Source organism: Ambystoma mexicanum, chromosome 4q, assembly GCF_040938575.1.
Source record: "Ambystoma mexicanum isolate Mex_15411 chromosome 4q, UKY_AmexF1_1, whole genome shotgun sequence".
NCBI lineage: Eukaryota > Metazoa > Chordata > Amphibia > Caudata > Ambystomatidae > Ambystoma > Ambystoma mexicanum.
This window is the reverse complement of record NC_090928.1, coordinates 283,771,195-283,784,592: the sequence shown is the minus strand read 5'-3', so window position 1 is coordinate 283,784,592 and position 13,398 is coordinate 283,771,195.

The following is a 13,398-nucleotide window of genomic DNA, read 5'->3' as shown; positions in this document are numbered from 1 at the left end:
GTAAAATACAAAACATCCACAAGTTAAGAGCACTTTTTCGGCGGCTTATATCTTCGCTCCCTCTGAACGAATCCTCATCAACCTTTGCAAAAGAAGTATATGGGCCACTCTGAATTCTTTTATAAAGTTTGGTGAGAATTCGTCCAGGGGCAGCGGAGTTATAGGGGGGGTCTCAAAACGTCTTTTTTTCCCATAGACTGAATGGGGGAAAAACTTTGCACATGGCTACAGGTGAAACCGCTGGACGGATTTTGACAAAATCTGCGGCAGGTACAGGGGCTTGGTCCAGAAAGCGTGCTTTTCTAAAATTTTGTCACCAACGTGCAGTACGTTCATTTATAATTATGAAAAAGTAGGTCTGTAATAATTAGTGATATCTATGTTCGCTCCGCAGTCACACTTCCCTGTTTGCTCGACGAACAAGAAACCGATTGGCTAAGGGGCTGCCGTCATGACGGCGTACACGCAACGTCTCTGCCCATTGGCTGCTGCGAGACGTGTTCTGCGTTAGATGGTTTGGATGCGCCCGACATCTTGGATCTGCGGAAAGTGGAGCAACAACCAGCGTACACATGCTTTTCTCATTAACCTATTTTGCTGTGTCACAGAGCACTGGGAAAGGTTCAGACAGTAAGAAATGGGTGATCTATGCATTTGTTCTTCGGCCGTCATGCTGTAATTTCTATGGACACCTTGTACGTACAATAAATGTGGGGGGTAATAACGGTAGCACTTCAGTCCATGTAGTGGGTAGGAAATTTGTAACACTTCAGTCCATGTAGTGGACAGGAAATTTGTAACTCGTGAAAGCACACGGGTATAGGTAGGCAACATTGAAATTGACAACATGCTTTCTCACAATGGCTATTTTTATATTCATTAGCACGCCACCATGGGTGGCACATGCTAAGGTGGTAGTGGCCAGGGGCTATAGTCTTAACATATGGGTAAATAATGCACTTGTTCTGGGGGTCGGTCGTCATGATGTAATGTGTATGGACATCTTGTACGCACATTACTCTTATACCTACTTAATGATGTACATTCTATGGTCTCCTTGTACGAACAGAAAAGGAGGGGTCCAATAAGGGCCGTATTTGTGCCTGTGCACTGCATGGGGGAGTTGTTACATTTGTAAGGGCACCTGTAGTGTTAGGGAACATTGAAATTGCCTACATGCTGTGAATACATTACTGTTTCAAATGGCTATCATTATATTCCTTAGTACGCTCCCATGGTTGGCACATGCTACGGTGGTTGTGGCCAGGGCCTAGAGTCTTGGATGCATGGCCGTCGGCCGAAGGCCAAAGGCCTTACTTCCAAGACTCTAGGCCCTGGCCACAACCACGGCCGCGTGTGGCACCGATGCATACACCCCTTGTGTTGCATTTTCATTGGCAAGTTTTGGGGAGTGCGTGCAGTGTTGGGTGCATGGCCAAAGGCCATGCACCCAAGAAGAAAGAGGTAGTTGTGGGGAGATCCTGCACTCTTGGGTGCAGGGCCAAAGGCCATGCACCCAATATTACACTTATACCTACTTTTTGATGTACGTTCTGTGGCCTCCTTGTATGAACAGAAAATGAGGGGTACAATAAGGACAGTATTTCAGCCCTGCAGTGCACGGGGGAGTTGTTAGAATTGTAAGGACATGTGTGGTGTTAGGGAACATTGAAATTGACAACATGCCCTGAATGCACTATTTTTTGTAATGGTTATCATTATAATCATTAGGACGCCGCCATGGGTGGCACATGCTACGGTGGTTGTGGCCATGGCCTTGAGTCTTGGATGTATGGCCGTCGGCCAAAGGCCGAAGGCCTTACTTACAAGACTGTAGGCCCTGGCCACAACCACCGCCACATGTGCCATCCATGCACACACCCATAGTGTTGCGTTTTGATTGGCAAGTTGTGGGGAGTGCGTGCAGTTTTGGGTGCATGGCCAAAGGCCATGCAACGAAGAACAAAGTGGTATGTACTAGAGTTGGAAGACACTGCACACCTATCCCATGTAAGATTTACAGACACACACCTAGGAGGGAAAGCTCTGGGTAGAGGTACTTAACAATAACACACATATAGAATAACCCCTACTACCACACATCGCCGAGGTAGTTGTGGAGAGACCCTGCAGTCTTGGGTGCATGGCTAAAGCCCATGCACGCAAAACTGAAGTCATAAGCAGTGGAGTTACAAGTTAATATGGGTGTGGTGGATTGTGGTGGTTGTGTTCATGCCCTAGTTTCTTCACTTCATGGCTGCAGACGATGGTCCGCAAAGTACATTTATAAGCAGCTAATTTACAAGGAGCATGTTTTACATATGCAGCGATGGTTGTGGATAGGAACTGTACACCTTGAAACTTGGTTGTAAGGCATAGGTGGTAGGTTACTTACCGCAGACGAAAGGCCAGCCTACAGGCATTGCAGCACATTACTACCATACATTAGACAAGTTGATTCCCATGTGTGGAAAATGCCTGCCAATATACTTACTCCTTACTTTGTTCAGACTCCATACATTTTTGGTACAATTGGTTATCGTATTTGGCAGAAGATTCACTTTTTCCATTTCTGTGTTGAAAGAAAAAGGTGTGTTAATGTTTGCAGTTTTTCCACATTTGACACATTGCATAATAGACAGTTAACTTTTTTTAGACCTTTATATTTAGTTTACAAACCAGTGTACTGTTAATTGCGCTCAGTTTCTGTGTTTGCTTTTCTAATACTTGGGTCTGGGGAAAAAATCCTTGTCGGATTAAAAAAAACCTCCATTTCTTATGCACCTAAGTACTTCATTTTTTCCTTTCAGTGTTTTCTTCATTTTTCGAATCAATGTTATGTTTGTTGCCTTCCTGCCCATTTTTAACAACAGTTAGATACCTGTAGGCGTATTATAACTGAGCATGTGTTCTTACAGATTTTTGATACTCATTAATTTGTGTTGTTATTACATCCTGTTTCCTTCATCTTTCCCATTAATGTTTTCTTTGTTGCCTTCTTGCCGATTTTTACCAACACTTACATACCTATAGGCATATTCTACCTGTGCATTTGTTTCCAACGATCTGTGCTTATCATTTATTTGTGTCATTCTTCCATCCTGTTGGGTAGTTAGATACCTGTCGGCGTAGTCTAACTGTGCATTTGTTCCTTCAGATTTGTGATACTCATTCATTTGTGTCGTTGACATAACCTGTTTCCTTTATCTTTTCCATTTATGTTTTCTTTGTTGCCTTTCTGCCGATTTTTACCAATAGGTAGATACGTTTAGGCGTATTCTGCCTGTGCATTTGTTTCCAACGATGTGTGATAATCATTTATTTGTGTCATTCTTCCATCCTGTTGGGTAGTTAGATACCTGTGGGCATATTCTAACTGTTTGTAGTCTTTCACATATTTTGTTGACAATTTTGAAGTACACCTTATTACGTAAATTTTGGCTTCAAGAACATTAAATAAGCATCTGTTAGGTTAGCTGGCAACCTCTGCTTTAGAGTAATGGTGCTATCATTACATTCAAACCACCCAGAACTCTTTTTAATGTATGCGGTGTAGTGACATGCATTGGTTGTAGCTCCTGCATGGTAGATTATTCCTACTGTTGTAAAGGTTTTCTTTCCAAGTGACACTTGACAGTGTGTAAATCCAGTTAGTTTGCCGTTGTTTTTGGTGCCATCTGCATTATAACGTAGAAGCATAACTATTATGTAGGCACTATGTGATTTTATCAGTAGGTAGAGCGATTGTCTGAATTGCAAATAGTACATAATCTGCCATGGTTTGCATTTTGTACCAGTTGCTGAAATGGAATGCTCTCACAATTTGGTATGGTAATATACACAAATCGCTCATTTGGAATTTCTTCCTGTATCACTTTGTTACATAGAGTGCATGTATATTTCCACATGTACGAAATTTGGAACATTTCATTTATAGGTATGCTTTTGTTTTCCAATACTAATAGTATGTACATTAGAAATTCTTGTGGATCTTCTTGTGAGTTCATAGTGAATCTCACTATTCCAGCACAGTCGTCCAATTGTTGCCTTACTCCATAAACACTGTATGTGTTGTCAGGATTGCTTGTTGCATTTCTACGCAGCACTAACATTTGCAAACACAATTGGTCTGTGCTGTGCAGGTAAATATTGTTAACAATTGGTGGCAATTGAAATAGGATATTCATTGCTACATTTGCATAGCAACTTACCCCACTTTCATTTGTAAATTTGAATGGGCCAGCAAGTTCTGTATCTGAGTGCATTTTTCTTTTTTTCTGTTGCTTCTTTGCCGATGTGCCTGGTTTACAATCCCTAATAGGTTCTTCTATGTTTGCGGCAATTGATGAAACTTTAGCTTCTTTTCTTTTTTTTGCGAAATTTCCTGTTGCATTTTGTTGCATTTCTGTTTCATTTACTTTTCTTTTACCATGTTTCACTTTATCTGGAACAGGGTATTGTTTCAGATGAGGGGTGTACAGTGAACACAATCTATTGTACTCTACAATGCAAGGAATATCAGCTCTGACTTTACTTGAATCAAAGTTTATTAGCATTAGACTGTCAAGTGTACATAAGCGTGATAATGCTACATAGCTCATGCCTTCCTTATCCACTGTCTTTCCTATATCTATCATTGCTTTCTCTAGGGTAAGACCTTGGGATTTATGAATGGTAACTGCATATGCAAGAGTTAGAGAAAATTGCTCTCTACGTACATACATGTCTTTGAAGAGAAGGAATCGAGCCATTGAGCGCCCTATCCTTTTTACTTCTGAAAGGTTATCAAAGCGAATATTGACAAACTGAATGCTGCTATCACATGGGTATGATTGAAAGCCAACAACTGTGCCCAGTGCTCCATTAACTAGCCCTTGCTCTATGTCAAGGTTATGTTTAAGCATTACTCTACAATTTAATGATAATTTCAATACTTTTTCCAATCCAGCTGTGTTGGAGATTGAATTTTCTAAACTATTTAGGCTTGTTGTGGCTTGCTCACACATGGGTACTGTCAAACCATGTACGTCTAGTTTGACTGTGGCGCTAATTTCTATTATTGCTTGCATTTCTTTCTTTAACATTGTTTCACTGAATTTGAAACAGCTTGCAAGGGTTGGCATTAATGCCATACAATTGACATTTTTGTACGCTATTTGTTCCATAACATCAGTTGCACATGCATTATCACCATAAAGTGCATATATATGCCGCTTTTTCAATACAGCTTGTGCTTCTTGCAATAATACACCAACTCTAATACTTTTCAAGATGTTGGCATAAGTGAGATCTGCAGTTTGCCGCATGTTCTCAGTTAATTCTCTGTATTGGAAATGTTGCCAAAGGTTAACATTACCTATGCTACCAACAGTTTTCCGGCAGAGTTTGTTGACTAAGGTTTTAAAAATCGGTTCACCTTTTACTGGTGTCAATTGTCGAAGATCTCCGAAAATGATAATGTGTTTCCCTGCAAAGAGTTCTTCGTTATTACTTTTAAGTACTTCTTGCAATCTGAGATGAATCAAAGCCAACATTAGATTGGAGACCATGCTCATTTCATCTATTAGCAGCATTTTCATTTGTTTCAATACTCTACGTAATTCCATTGCAGCTTCTGCAGAAAGTTTGTAGTACTCTAATTTATTTTGATGCTCTACTGGAAGCAGTAGTAATCGGTGTAAAGTCACACCGCCTATGTTGTAGGCAGCTAAACCTGTGGGGGCTGTTACACCAGCTGACAGTTTGTTGTTTGTCAAATGTTGAAGGAACTTGCTGATAATTTTTATTAAGAATGTTTTCCCTGATCCAGCTTCACCACTGACGTACAGCAGTATAAGTTTGTAATTGTGGCAGGTGCATTCTTTATTTTCGTGTTGTACGCCATGCACAATTTGTTTTGTTACCTCGTCAAAAATGGTGCGCTGATCGGTGTTAAGTTTTGCTTGTTGTACATTTAAGCCTTCTGTATCTTCTTGATATTGATACATGGTGTTTTCTACTTCTGCCATAGCTACTTCAGCTTCATTTGCTGTTAGTGGTTGTCCTAGTGGTTCTTGACTTCCTGCTACAAAAGCTTGACTACTGTCGGAAGAGTCCTTATCTAGTTGGGCCTGAAGTTCTTCTTCCTGTTGCTACTCATTGTGTAACATTGTTTTGTACTGTATAAAGTTCACATCCGTGATAGTACTTTAATTTGCTTTGAAAGCATCTTCATAGCAGTCATAATTATCTAGTATGTCTTCCTCTTTTCTCCATGGTTTGAAAGCTGTAACAGAGACATGTAATATAGTTCTTTCTGTTGAGGAGTTTTTAACGATAATTTTACATGATTAATTAAGCTTCGTTTGGTAAGTTTCACTAAGCTTCCTTCACAATCGGTCACTCTATATCTATGGTGCTTTCATCAGGTTTAACATTATTTTTGTATGCAAAGTTTTGAGCTATGTGGTATAGACACACAGTTTCCAGAGTGGTGCTCCTGTTCGGATAGCATGTGTCCAGCAAATTGTTTTTTTAGAATGTCTTGGCTGTTGGGATCATTTCTGGCAATTGTTTCTATGTCCTCATATGATTTTAGCACTCTTTTTCTAGATTTTGTAGGACCAAGACTGAGCCATACTATGTTGTCTGATTTTCCATACAAAGCAGTGTCGGTTAAACGATCGGCTGTTTCATAGGCCCCACATTCTCTATGAGAGAGCATTTTTATGCCTAGGCTGTACAATTTCTGTGATAATGTTTTGTCTGATGCTAGGTCATCCCAGAGGTCTTGAAGCTCTGTTTTGTCCTCTTTTGTTAAGTAGGCTGTAACCTATCATGCAACAGCAGTTGAATTGTCTGCAATATATTGCACATCTATGTTTGCATTCCATAATAGGGCAATGATTGCATTGTAATCATTGATATATTTTGATTCTTCCCTTCTTTTTATGTAATACGTGTTTTTAGGTGATTTACCTTTAACACTATGTCAAACTGAAGACATGAAGTTGTTTACTTCACCTGTTTCTGTAACTGGTCTAGGGAAACCAAAGCGGCATTTGGTGAAGTATTTATCTTTGTTTTTGTATTTGCCACATTTGTCTCTTTGAAATTGTAAAATCTGCCCATGCAGCTCACTATGTATCTGTTGTGAAGGGATTTCACATTTGACATATTTTTGGATAAACTGCAAAACAGTGCTATCACTGCCATGCCCAAATTTCGGAGCACCTTTGATCCATAACAGCATGTGAATATGTGGTGCTCCTCTCGCTTGATATTCTTTTCTCCAAAAGAAGTGTCGCACTTCTCCAAGGGGAGGAACAGTTTTATTGCAAATAAAGTGTAGCATTGCAATGAAACGATGATGGAAATATCTTGAGACATTAACTGGCTCTAGAGAGCTAAGTTCTTCAGGTGTTGATATATCTATGTTGTTTTTGTTGCTGTTTGCTATGCGTAGGAACTCATGTAAATCTTCCCATGCATATTCTGCACAACTTAGCGTAACAAACCAAATAGAATTGTCCAAGGTTTTTGATCATGCAACGCACGTCTCCATGCCATCTGAACCAGTATTCCTTTGTACCACGCATGTTTGCAAACAAATTTGTTATACTTGATTGTAGAACCTCATCTTTTTCTTGTACTTTTTGTAATAACTGCGTAGCTGACATATTTTGAAAGTGCGTTCCAGATTTAAAAATATGTGCAACTCCATAACATAGTGTTGCTAATTCACTTTCATAGAGTAGGTGGAATATGTATTCCACATTTTGCCTAAATCTGGGATCTTGCGAATACATTCATAATGAGCGGTATTCTGATGCCCCAATCCGAGTGGTTCTATCATCGTATCTCCCACCTTTGCCAGTAGGAAATAGCAGCGAAAAGCACGTGCTTCTATACATTTTTCCCAAATACTAATTGGTGACCCTTTGGTCTGTCACATTTGGTAAGCTTCTAGTGCATCACATATGCTTTCATTGGAATGCAATGGATGAATTGTGTAATGGTCCAAAAGAGTGGATACTGTAGCTGGATCCAGACGTTCGAATTGCCCAGTTTCTGATGGCTCTTGAATTATTTCAGTTGTTTGCCTTAAGCTTTCATCAATATTTATTTCCTTGTAGTACTCATTGTTATATTTGAAATATTGCAATGCGTGTGTAACTGTGTGTAAGTCTACTAATTGTTGCCAAATTTTTTTATCCTTTGTTGGTACTCCATTTACCAAGACTATTAAAGAATGGTCTATTGAACGTTCCACTCCTAGAGTGTGCACATTTTCCGTTAGATCTAATGGCAAGTAAACTACTTTGCCACAAATTCCTTTCACCAATTCAGAGGAAGGTAAATTTGCTGTTTTTGGATGAAGGCGTATAATTGCTTGAAATGGGTGAACTGTTTGAATTATTATGCTCTCATACAAATTGAGCTGTTGCAGGATTTTTGGTAATGGAAACAATTCCAAATTATTTGTAATTGCACGTGCAGGAGTGTGGTTGTTGTCTAATTTTGCAGTACAGTAACTGCAACATATTAGGCTTTCAGCTATTTCATATTTGCTTTCAGCTAAAAGATACAAAGCTAATTCAAACCATTTAGAGTCCTCATTGTTTTCTATTTTGTATGCTATATCCACATTTTTTGTGTTCCTTTGGTAAAACGTTCTGCGGCAACATACACACACATGGTTTGGTACTTCAGCCGATGACCTTTTAAATGTTAGTATTTCTTTTCTGTATGTGTTTAATAGAAATTTGCTATGTGCAGAATTGTCGCTACTATGCTCTAAAACTGTTGCATTTTCTACGTGGCTTTCACTTCCAAAATACTTTTTCTGAATACGGTCCATTTCTTCTTGTAAGTATTTGGGTGTACCATGCAGAAGAGTGGTATTTAAATTGCCTAATTCTAAAGCTGGACTTTTTGCACAGTATATTTTGTACACTAAATTTCTTACTTTGGAATGATGTACTGCTATTCTTTTGATATCATGAAGGTACTTTTGCAAATAGGGCCAGAAATGCAGGCTAATGAATGTCCTTTTAGTCCTGTGACTTTCCGCACTACACAAATATCCATATTTTGCAGCACGCACTTTCATTTTGCCTTTGTCTTTACCTTTTACATATTGATTAAGGAACTGACGTAAAGATTTGAAAGCTTTGTTGGGAATGGCACACATTGATGTCTACAGCCATTTGTATACTGGATGGTGTGGATCTGCTGAATCAAGAGGTAATTCTGAGTTTTCAGAAGATTGTTTTGTAAGCAGTGTTTCTTGTTCCATGATGGTAGTATTGATTTTCTCATACCCTCGTCCACTGCTATGGAAGGCAATTCTGTTTGTTTGATTTTGTTTGTATGCTTCTTCATTAAAGTATGGCTCTGTGCTTGTTGTGTGACTCCATTCACCACCACAAACATGCAAAAAATTATTTTTCACATTCCGTTTATTGCTGAGTTTCATTTGTAGTTTGGTACTTAGTTTTGTTAATGCTTTCATCCTTTTCAACACTAATATGAACAACTTCCTTTTGAGAAGGATGGCACTGTCCACGAGTGCTTGTAGAATTAAATTTCTACGGTACGTTTTAAGGGGCGAGGATGATTTTGGTCCTCTTCTTAGTACATTCTGATGAAACATTTTTGCTAACATACCTTTTTTTACTATGGGTTATTCTTACTCTATCAGGATTATTAGGAACATTGTTAGCTGGCAGCCATTTTTTTGACAACATTTCTGTGTTTTGGGACACTTGTTGATGGAGGAGGTACAGTTTCGGTAGTTGAGACTTCTTTTACTATGTTACCCAACTGCATTAGGTGGTTTGTACCAAGATTCTCCACTAACTCTACAACAGGTGGATACTTACATTGGGCACCTTTATTTTTATTTGCTCTAATTCTGCGTTCCTTTCTACAGAGCTGCGTTCTGGTAGGCATTATTTGCTGTCTGTTGAGAAAAAAAGTATACTTTGGTCTGTTGTCCAATGTATGTGTGCTGTATCCATGTGTGCATAAGTGTGATGGGGCAGCTCTTTTGCATGGTGTGTCAACGCACAGTGACCTCTAACTATCATTTGGTAAGGCTACTTTACTGTTTGTATACTAGTACAATGTGCTTTAAATGAGAGTAGAAAGTGCCCTATTTGTGGCGAGAGCCATTATTAATAACCGAAATGCCAAAAACTTGCTACCACAACTTACTTTCACAATCTAACCTTCTAAGGATTCCTTATGTTATTTCAGTACCAAACACACATGGATTTGTCAGCCATTCCACCTGTTATTATTTGTTCAATAAATGGATATTTGTAGGTAGAATGGTTTACAAATGAATGCTTGCTTTGGTGCCCAAAACAAACAAATAACCCACGCAGCCTCTTTAAGGAGTAGTTACAATAACAAGGTTGTACTGTACTTACTTCTTTGTACAAGATGACCAGGTTTCTTCAGATATGTCTTCTGCAGTGTAGATGCTGTTGATTCTCAGGACAGTAGTCTTCACTATGAATTAAAAAAATGATATCAATTACTTTGTGTGTTTGCAGCGGTCATGATACTGCAGAATTTACTTCTACTTCTTTTGTCAGAGGATTTAACTTTCATATTTGAACCCAATCCACGTGCACATTTCACTTCTCTCTATGTAGTCTTTCGATACTACTTTCAATATGGTACTTGAAAGTCCTTCAAAATAACTACATTTTTTAAGGGTTTGGAAATGCCTTGTTTTTTACAAAATGTAGTATGCATAGGAGAGAGGTTTGTAAGCGATAGGGCAAAGTACTAGATGGGCAAACATTTTGTACTTGTTAATGAAAAGCACGATGTCCAAAAACCAGGAGACCCTCCGAAGGACATGTGAGCCCTACAATCGGGAGCGATTACTATTCTCATACGATCACATTGCAAGTAGCATTACTGTAGGCAGTATAGAGTACAGAGCTCCAACATTTTCACTTACAAAATGGAGGTCTGCCCTAAATTCTACTTCTCAACTGCCACGCTTTTAGCGGGTGTTACCCGCCTTGTAAAGGGCACCCGCCAAGGCTCCTGCACGGCCATTCAATCCAATGGACGTCTGACCCACCAAAAACAAAATCGGCTGATTTCACCCGCCTTTAGGAAAAAATGGTTGAGAGCTATGCCTAAATAGACATGCTTGCAACGTATGTACAGGTTATGCAGAGGACATTAAGCGGTCGTGCGATTTGTTAATGACAAATCGGCATTGTTGCACTTTAAAAGGGGAGCGTTGTTATGTGTTCCCTATGGAAATCTACCACCATTATTTTGTCTATTTTACATCATAAGGGTTCCACATTTACTGTGATTAAAATGTACATACCTGTACTCTATACTGATGCATGTGCACATGCATGGAGCTGTACATAGAAATATGCAATCCTTGCACAGTCGCTTGTGAAGTAGGTGCTTTGCAATGGTATGCGATTTTCAATAAGAATCATCGACAGTAATTTTGAAGTGCGCAATGTTGATGACGGAGTTAAAATTAGCAATGTTCTATGTGATTGGTGGATGATTGTGCGCCCGCTTTGTTGTATCCAATGAGGGAATCGCTTTGCTACCGCTGTAGAAAGGGTGGAAGGACTGGGTAAGAGTTACAAGCCGCACGTAGGCAACACGTGTCCGCTGGTGGGGTGTGTCACATACGGGTTTATATAGCAAATCCTGCATGGCAAAACAACTGTAGGCATCAGCCAATCAGATGTTCACATTAGTCTTTTGTGTCGAAAGATGGTGCGCACACTGAAAATGGCAGAGGAGCAGAGGGTCAGGGTTTTGCTGCTTGGAGACATTTTTGTGCAAGGCTTACAACACTATGCCGAGAGTAGGCATGTGGTACACCATTTCGATGTGCGAGGAGTGGAGGTGGTGTGGAGCGCTGACACTGATGGCAATGCTGCGGCAATTCTGCAAGTTTGCAGAGACATGCGTCGAATGACAACGCCTCATGTGGTAATTTTGCACTACGGTGCTTGCCACTTGGGATATCTGACTTCACAAACTTTTTTGGCACATTTGGCACAGTTGGTTGAAGCACTCATGACCATCTTCCCAACATCAAAATTTATTTTTTCTGCTTTACTCCCGAGAGTGCAATGGAACAACACTTCTGTTTTCTGTCCAGATCAAAGCATGGGGAGGTGCCTCATCAATCGCAGCATGCATGCATTCATGCTACGAGTTGGTATGTTTTTTTGTAGCCACGATAACATTGCTGCAAGCAATACACACTACTTTGAAGCAGATGGTGTTGCGCTATCCTCTTTGGGAAATGCAATGTTTTTTTGGAACATACGACTTGCTTTAGAGAACGTTCTGTAATGTTTGCACGAGTAAAGCAAGGACAAAAAATACCAAAAAATACATGAAATACCACATGTCTGTACGATATGTGGCCAAAAACAAAACAAAAAAAGGCTCTTTTCAGAGCCTACCTTAAAGGGGAAAAAGGCGAATAGTACTTTAATGTACCGTCGTCACGCTCTGATCCTGTACATGTCCGCGAACATGGCGTACTTGGCAGCCAGCACATATCTCCACCAGGAATTGAAGGTTGGAACCGCATGTAAATGAGAATGAGCGGAGCTAGGGATTGGTCCATAAAATTCAGTAGGTGTGTTCTGACCGACGTACTTTAGTAAGACCGTCTTCTCCCTCACAGCACACCACACAGCCATGCCTTTCCATGCTCGCAAACAGATTATCTGGATTGTGGGAGACTCATGGATACATTGGTTGAAGGTGCATGCAAAAAGCTGCAGTTTATCTACAAATCTCGGATTTACACATGCGGAAGTGCACTGGCATGGCGTGCGTGGCATGAGATGGGTGGATTTAGTACCTCTTTGTGTTACTTTGCAGACAGAGCGTCCTCCAGATATACTCATCATTCATTGTGGATGAAACAGTTTAGGCCATGTATCTGGCATTTCTTTACAATTTACCAAGAAGGAAGGACTTGCGAAGCTCATGGACATGTTTCCAAATTGTCAAATACTTTTTTCCCATATTGCCCAAAGACAAAAATGGTTGTGTTCTTCAGCATTTCGTCCACAAATGGAGAAAGCGAGATGCAATGTGAATAAGGCTGTTTGTGCCTTTTTAAGAGATGTTGGCATGTGCTCTTACCACAATGAAAACATTTTGTCTAGTAGCTGTTTCATTTTTCACAGAGATGGAGTCCACCTCACATATGCTGGTAATCAGATTTTTCTTCACAATGTACAAAATGCATTGCGCCCTCTTTTGCAATCTCACTAACCTATCTGACAATCCATTTTCCCCATTCCACTGTTTTTGACCCACACAACACACCACCAAAAGGCTCTTTTCAGAGCCACCACTTACTCCCAACGTACACTTTATTGCGTTTGCGCC